The sequence below is a fragment of the Octopus sinensis genome, linkage group LG2 (assembly GCF_006345805.1).
Source record: "Octopus sinensis linkage group LG2, ASM634580v1, whole genome shotgun sequence".
In the NCBI taxonomy this organism is placed as follows: domain Eukaryota; kingdom Metazoa; phylum Mollusca; class Cephalopoda; order Octopoda; family Octopodidae; genus Octopus; species Octopus sinensis.
In genome coordinates, this window is record NC_042998.1 from 151,828,409 (window position 1) to 151,837,515 (window position 9,107).

The window sequence follows — 9,107 nt, forward strand, 5'->3', positions numbered from 1 at the left end:
AAACTTCATAAAATTCTTATAGCAATCGAAGAGTTATAAAGATGTATATAAAGTGGTAAAACTCTCTAGAAGATCAACATAATTTTGTTGAAGATTTAGACGTTGGCAAATATACGAAATGATTATCCCTGGCCAACCCATTTTATTCCCTTTTGTAGCATCACAACTGATTTATTATTGTAGATGTCGCTCTACTAAAACATGTATGACAACTTGTAAAATGTCTTTAGATAATCTCTGTGTGATCCAGCACCGAAGGGTCAAATATAAGGGTCAATTATCGCAAATGAAAATCTTCACTATATGTAATCCAAACTATGCTTCTTTGCTGATGTGGTTCAGTATGGCTGGCCTATATCCAGAGCTGTATTTCCACTACTAAACATCAGACTCACACCCCGTTGCATTAATCATTTTCAATTAAAATTCTGGAGGCGTTCCCTCTCGGTATTTATTCTTTTATCCTTTTACTTGTTTTAGTCATTTGACTGCATCCATGCTGGAGCACAGTCTTGAAGTCTTGACCCCACGACTTATTTTTTAAACCTAGTACTTATTCTATCAGTTTCTTTTGCTGAACTGTTAAGTTACGGGGATGTAAACACACCAACATTGGTGGTCAAGAGGTGATGGGGGAACAACACACATACACACAGATATATACATACATGCATGCATGCACGCACACACACACACACACACACACATACACACACACACACACACACACACACACACACACACACACATATATATATATATATATATATACGACGAGCTTCTTTCAGTTTCTCTCATCCCGAGGCTGTAGTAGAAGACACTTGCTCAGAATGCCACGCAGTGGGACTGAACCTGGAACCATGAAGTTAGGAAGCAAGCCACTTACCACACAGCCACACCTGTAACTAATTAATTTCTTTTTGCCTTACTACATCACTTTACTACTGAGTTTTCCTGCAGTAGGTAACCCTGGGTGTTTTCCCGCTCATTCTTTTAGTTTATAGTGGGTAACGTTATAACTAGAAGAGAAGGAGGAGAAGAAAACCGAGAGGAGGTGGAAGGGGAGGAAGAGATAATATAATGGAACTAGGGCAAAGAAAACTCAATGATTGGTCAAGGGTTTTACTAATCTCTCAACAGAACTTATCAGTAAGCAAATTCCAAAATGATTTAGGTTTATTTTACGGGAGTTGGCAGTCTGCAAGGAAAAATATTTTCTTCAAAAATACAGACGTGACTAATATAGAAAGATAACTAGGGCAGGACTCTGATACAAGAATATTTTTAATGTCGTGGTGTTTCATTATGGGGGGGGGACTGTTTATGCGCTACATAACTTACCCACGTACCTACCAGAAGCTATAGAACAATATAGGCAGCGAGCTGGCAGAATTGTTAAGCACAGCGGGCAAAATGATTAGCGGCATTTCGTCCGTCTTTTTGTTCTGAGTTCATATTTCTCTGAGGTCCACTTTGCCTTTCATTCCTTTGGGGTCGATAAAATAAAAATTGTTCTAGATAGAATAAGGTGGGTGGTCATGGTTTGAGTGCATTTGGCCATAACTTTACACGAACACAAATGCCTCTCGGGTAGCATTTCAGGTGTTGTGCCAAGTCTACTAATTACTGCAGGAATAATTGTTGTCTCGGTTTTCCAGTCTCGTCAGCTCTTGTGCTTAATCTTCATATTTCCCAATTTTTTCAATTACTTTGGTATCGTCTCAGTTATGATAGAGAAATGCAAAATTTATGATCTTACACTGTTTGTTTATTTTGTCATCTATAATCATATCTGTCCTTCTTGCTTCAATAGCATGGTTAGTCTATAGGGAAGTGCCGTAAGCTCTTGTAATTCTCGTTTTCTAACACAACCTCTGGTTCGTGTTCATACCACTTTACTATTGCTTTGAATTCACACACTTGGCTAACATCTCAATGCAATCCTGTACGTACACAGTCATCCTACATTTATACTCTTTTTGTGCTAGTTAACCGCACTCGCTTAAAAAATAATTTATATTTTTGACTCCTTTCCTGCAGGTTCTACATTTGTTGTCTGAATTTCATTTCTTTCGATTTGTTTGTTCTGTTGTTCTTTCTTTTTTCATTGAATTCTCCTACCGTTTCAGTCATATATTGGATATCGTCGGCTGCGTTTTCTTTAGTTTCTTAATTAGTATTTGTTTTGTTGTCACTGCAGGAATTAATGATAACATGGCTAGAGCAGTGGTTCCAACAGCAATGATGAGTAACTTATTTCCTCTCATGAAGAATAGGAAGAGGAGAAGAAGGAAGAGTAGGCGAAGGAAGAGGAAGAGTGGGAAGAAAATGCGGATCTTATCAATACTTTTACCAACTACACACAGACCAGCAAACATTGTAACATAAAACGGCAACGATGACAATCGTATACACATAACAGTAACAACAATAATATTCTTTCTAATTTTAGCACAAGACTAGCAATATTGAGGGGAAGGATAAGTAAATAAGTTGTACTTATTTTATCGATACCTAAATGATGAATGGCATTATCGACCTTTCACCACATTTTCTATATTTTCAATAAAACTTAACATGAAAATTACAGAACACACCTAAATATGAACGCATAACCAACTTTGGTCTCAGTGTATATTTTAATTCATGATCACATACACATCACTGTACATATTTCATCTCACTACTTTAGCTTTTGATTTTTGTATATTTATTTATCTCCCCATCCCCAATAAAAAATGCAATTACGTCCCCTGTCCCGAATAATAATGATCACCACTTACCTACCCTTAGATTTTTCTACTTGTTCATTCACTCACAAACTTAATTCCAAGGATATGGACTAAAATCTTCCCAAGAAAATACGAAATACGATAATTTCAATATCATAATTAGCGAAAGCGAAACCAGTTGACAAACACAAACTATTTCACTTGTTTTGATGATATATATATATATATATATATATATATATATATATATATATATATATATATATATATATATATATATATATATATATAATCCAAATAAGTAACAAGGATATCCATTTAATTGAACAATACAATCATTACATCAATTTAAAATGCAGAGCAATCTTCAGCTGACAAAGACAGAATTTAATTTAATTAAATTAGAACATGCTGTCTCAATCCAGCATAGAAGTTACTAAGTTTACAAGAAGATATACATTGTTACAGACTCTGCCTGTTACTGATTTTTTGTTTTTATGGGGTCGGTTTTAATTTATAGACTAGTTTATCAAATCCCTTGCATATTTAAAACTGAGAGAACAGAGGGCAGTATCTGTTAGGGTTGATGGAGCAAACATACATCATAGTTGGTATAGTCATAAAAATCAAGATTTATTAGACGCAGTATCATGAGGTTTGGTAAAAACAAGATGTTAGCTGACAATTAAGGGGGTCGCCCACTAGCAGACTATTGATAATGAAACAGGGGAAGTCTTATCATGTAGTACTATAATTAAATATTTTAAACAAGTTGCTATATTGTATACAGTTAAAGTTTAGGGTTATTTGGAGGATTATTAAGAAGAATATTATAACAAACGGATAGAGATTCATGAATACTTTTGAGTATATACCAAACTTTTATCACAATAGAGGTAGGGAAAGAAATTATCCAGAAATAGTTTAATATTTATACATATTGTACACTTGTATACTAACTCATAAGATGGTATCTGTGAATATTGATTAATTGGTATATACTGATATTAACAAAGGTGTATTGAGGTAAAGGAACATGCTAATTATATATTAATAAAATTATAATCTAAGCAGTTTTTTTAATAAGTAATGAATTTAGTTTTATATAAGCTAAGTATGAATTTATAGAGATACAAAAATTAATGAATATAGTAATGAATATAGTTTTATATAAGCTAAGTATGAATTTATAGAGATACAAAAATTAAATTAATTTTATGAATAAATAAAGGCTAATTATAAAATAATAAAGAAATAAAATAAAATAATCAAGTTGGGCAAAACATCATAGAAAAGGAAATAAAACAGCTTAATTACTAATACTATGGTAAAGTATATGTAGCTTATTAACACCAATAGAGAAGATTTGCTTATTTTAATCACCTTCCTTTGAAATTGTATGGATAATACCATACTTGATTCTGGTGCCTCAACTTAAGTACTATATTTATCTGAATCTATATATATATATATATATATATATATATATATATATATATATATGTGTGTGTGTGTGTGTGTGTGTGTGTGTGTGTGTGTGTGTATGTACGTATATATATATATATATATATATATATGAATCTCTCTCTCTCTCTCTCTCTCTCTCTCTATATATATATATATATATATATATATATATATATATATATATATACACATATACATATATATATAATATATATATATATATATATATATATATATATATATATATATATATATATATATATATATATATATATATATATATATGCGATCTCCTGGTCCGTAGCACCTTCTCCTCTTCCATCTCAGCCCCACATGGATCCTTCCCGTACTCCAGATCCCGCTGCAACACCTGCCCCTTCATCACCAACATCACTGCTATCACCGGCTCTAACCAACAAACTGTACGTATTAGACATTCTTTTACATGCACTTCATCTGGCCTCATTTACTGTATAAAATGCAACCTCTGTGGGATGCTTTATGTAGGTCAGACGGGCCGCCGACTGGCCGACCGGTTCCCCGAACATCTAAGGGATATTCGGCTACGTTCCAACTCTCCCGTCACCTGTCACTTCTGCTTAGCCAACCATTCTCCCGGTGACATCTCTGTGTTTGGTCTTGCCCTACACAATGGATCTCCACAATCCAGGCTTCACTCGGAACGGCGATATATATTCAATTTACGGACCAATATACCGCACGGACTTAACACAGACCCCCTCCTCTTAGTGACTGCCTCTACACCTCCCGCAACAAGCAACTTTATTTCTTCTTTCTTCTCTTCTCTTCTCTTTTTTCCTTTTTCATTCCTTACGTGCAATTACGTCTTTTTGATTGGATCAACTTTCTTTTTTATTGTTTTTATTATTTTTTTGTTTTTTTATTATTTATAATTTATCGTTTTTATAAATTATTGATTTTATACACGAACACATACACGCACATACTCACGTATCCACGAACACACTTATACCTCCCACACACCACACACATACAAACTACATACATGCACATATACACACACAAACTTCCACACACATACACACACGCATACATACACATATACACACATCCACATACACCCAAGCGCACACACACACATACACAAACGTACACACACAGACAACAGGAATGCACAGAAACCTATCCCACCCAACCCCACGCACACACAGACGCCCATACCTTTAGACACACACACATAAACGTACACACAACCACATACACGCACATACTCAAGCACACGGGCGTACACACAATAAAATGCACGCAACCTGACACACGTCTCCACGTTCACACACACATATACACACGCACGCACATACACACATGCACATACACACATACATACGCACATAATACACGCACATAATACACGCACACACACATATACACACACACCAGCAGATTCCCACATATACTTCCAACAAACAATACTCATACAGATACGCACACAATTATACACACATGGGTACAGATACACGCGCACACACACGCACACGCACACAAGCACACGCACATTACGTCTACACAACTCCCAAAACCCCCACACACACGCATACACAAACATGCGCACACATACGCACGCACACACTCACACGAATGCATACACCTAACACTCACAACCCCATGGATACACGTATGTACATCCACATACGCATACACACACACACATACACACGCACACATACACACATACTCACACACGCACACGTAGACCTGCGCGCACGCACACATGCACACTTACACACACATACCTCCTCTTGCACTCTCCTGTCTTTGAAAGAACTTTTTCTTCACCCATTCTCCTCCGGTCATTCCAAATGTGAACGCGTGTGTACCGTTGGCGATTTTCTTCCTCCGTCTTCCTTTCTTTGGATCTTTCCTTTTCGTATGTTTCTGATGAAGAGCTCCGCTCGAAACGTTAAACCTTCCTTCTTTACTTCTTTCCTGAGCGTCCAATAATACTATACTTGCTCCACGTCCTCGCGTTGTTGTGTTTTCTCTTTGTGTTTTCATGTTTGGATTAACTATATATATATATATATATATACACACACACACACACACACACACACACACACACACACACATATATATATATATATATATATGTATGTATGTATATGTATATACATATATATGCAATATGCGTGTCACTAACAGAAACACCTAAATGTGGATGTATCGGATGCCGAGGTACACATACCAGGATATGTTGTGCTACGAACCGACAGACGAGAAAGGTCTCATGGAGGAGTGGCAATATACATCCGTGATGATGTCACGCCCATGGTACTCTTGTCGCACTCCAACACAATGGTAGTACACATTAAACAGATAAGGATGGTAATATGTATCACATATCGCCCACAAGATGCGCTAGATCATGAGAACTCATTTGAAGAGTGCCTCCAAAAAATGAGAGATGTTCTGACAAATCTCGATAATGATCTGCACTTCTCTTAGGGGATTTCAATCTCCCTCATGTAAAATGACCAGAGGGTTGTTCCCTTTCAAGTATGTCACTTCAAAATCGGAATCATGCAGAGTCTTTGCTTGACTTCACTGACACAGTTTATGGAGCAGATGGTGCATCACCCCACAAGGGAAAAGAATATTCTGGACCTATGTTTCGCAAACAGCTCGACACTCATACATGACGTGAAAGTGACACCGACGCTTTTTTCGGACCATAATTTAATAGAGATAATGATGTATGGACCGCAAAAGACCACGGACATACGAAATACTAGAAACGCTCATCTCATCTCTAGCCTGAATTTCCACAAAGCTGACTGGAAAGGCATTGAGAAAGAGGTCCTCAAATGTAACTGGTCCACCATCCTCTCAGGGGAAAACATCGACATGAAACTACAGAACTTCATAGCAAGCAGATATGATATCTGCATTAAGTTTACCGCCAAAGGGAACATCAAATCAACGGGCGAAGGAAAATATAATACCCAGGGATAGGAGGGTACCAATGAGACGAAGAGCAAAACTCTCAAACCATCTAAAGGGACATCTAAAAGATTTCAGGCGAATCCACCTTGAATGCACCTTGCTTGAGATTGAAAACGCACTCAAACTTTCCTATGAAAAAGAAAGACCAGAAAAGGAAGCCAGGGCTATCAAAAACATTAAAGCGGACCCTAAGGCCTTCTATAGGTATGTGAAAGAATCTGCTTCAGTGCGCTACAAAATAGGGTCGCTACTAGATGAAAATGGCTCACCAACTGCGGACCCCCAGAGAATCAGTGAATTACTGAATGCACAATACAAGAGTGCTTTCAGCATACCGCTGGGGAAGCTACGAGTGAATGTACCAGATAGGTTCTTTCACCCCGAAGACACGTATTGTGAAATGGCAACTATTGATAACATCAACATAGAGGAAACTGATGTGACATCAGCCATTGAAGAGCTGAGCTCGAACTCGGCAACGGGCCCTGATGGATTCCCTGCAATCCTCCTAAAGAAATGTAAAAGAGCTCAAGCCAGACCGCTTCAAATCCTTTTCCAGGAGTCCCTCAGGATAGGGAAACTCCAAAAAAATCTAAAAGAGGGAATAATATGCCCCATCCATAAGGGAGGAAGCAGGACAGAGGCTAGGAATTATAGACCTGTCTCCCTGACCTCCCACATCAGTAATGTCATGAAGCGCATTGTCAGGAAGAGACTGATTGAGTTCCTTCAGGACAATGACCTGCTCTCAGACAGCGAATATGATTTTCGCCCGGGAAGGAGCTATCTTACATAGCTTCTGCGACACTATGACTGGGTACTGAAGCAATTAATGAACTGCTCAAAAGTGGATGTGGTATACCTCGACTTTGCGAAGGCATTTGACAAGGTCGACCATGGAATGATATGCCACAAAATATGGGGACTCAGGATCACAGGTAAAGTCGGAGAGTGGCTGCATGATTTCCTAAAGGACAGGAGCCAAACTGTAGCATCCAACGGAGCTCTTTCCACAAATACACTAATAGTGAGTGGAGTGCCCCAAGGCGCTGTGCTGGGCCACTGCTTTTCATGGTAGCCCTATCAGATATGCTATCAGTGACAAAGGCAGTCATGCTTACCACCTATGCCGACGTCACAAAAGTCGCAGTCAGTCAAGGAAACCTCTGATGCTACATTCTTACAGAAAGATCTGGATACCATCTATACATGAGCTGAGGATAACAACATGCAATTTAATGCAAGTAAATTCCAGGCCCTCCGCTACCAGCTAAGCACTGCTCAGGAATCACGACATCAGTACGTTGGACCAAGTGGAGCAACGATCCCAGAATCAAATACGGTGCGTGATCTTGGAATAGAAATGAACAACAATGCCTCATTTCACACACATCTCAACAAAATGGAAGCAGTATCCAGAAGACTGGCTGGCTGGATTCTGAGAACCTTCCGGACAAGGGACCAAGAAACTATGATGACACTATGGAAGTCATTTATCCTCAGCTGCCTGGACTACTGCTCTCAGCTATGGTCGCCTTATACTAAAGGACGATAGCAGAGCTTGAAGCAGTCCAACAACATTACACAAAGAAAGTTGCATCAATGGAACGATTGAGTTACTGGGACAGGTTGAAAGAGCTGCGACTCTATTCCCTGGAACGAAGGCGGGAGAGGTATTCAGTGATACATATATGGAAGATACTGGAAGGACTGGTACCAAACTTTGGAATAAAGAGCTATACCAGACCGCAAACAGGACGTCACTGTGCTGTCCCCATTGTGCAGAATGCTTCATCTCGGGCAAGGGCGATGTACTGCAATAGCTTGGGTTTCAAGGGCCCACTGCTGTTTAACTGTCTGCCGAAGCATCTGAGGAGCCACCATGGAGTGGATGTAGACGTTTTGAAACGTGAACTTGACCTC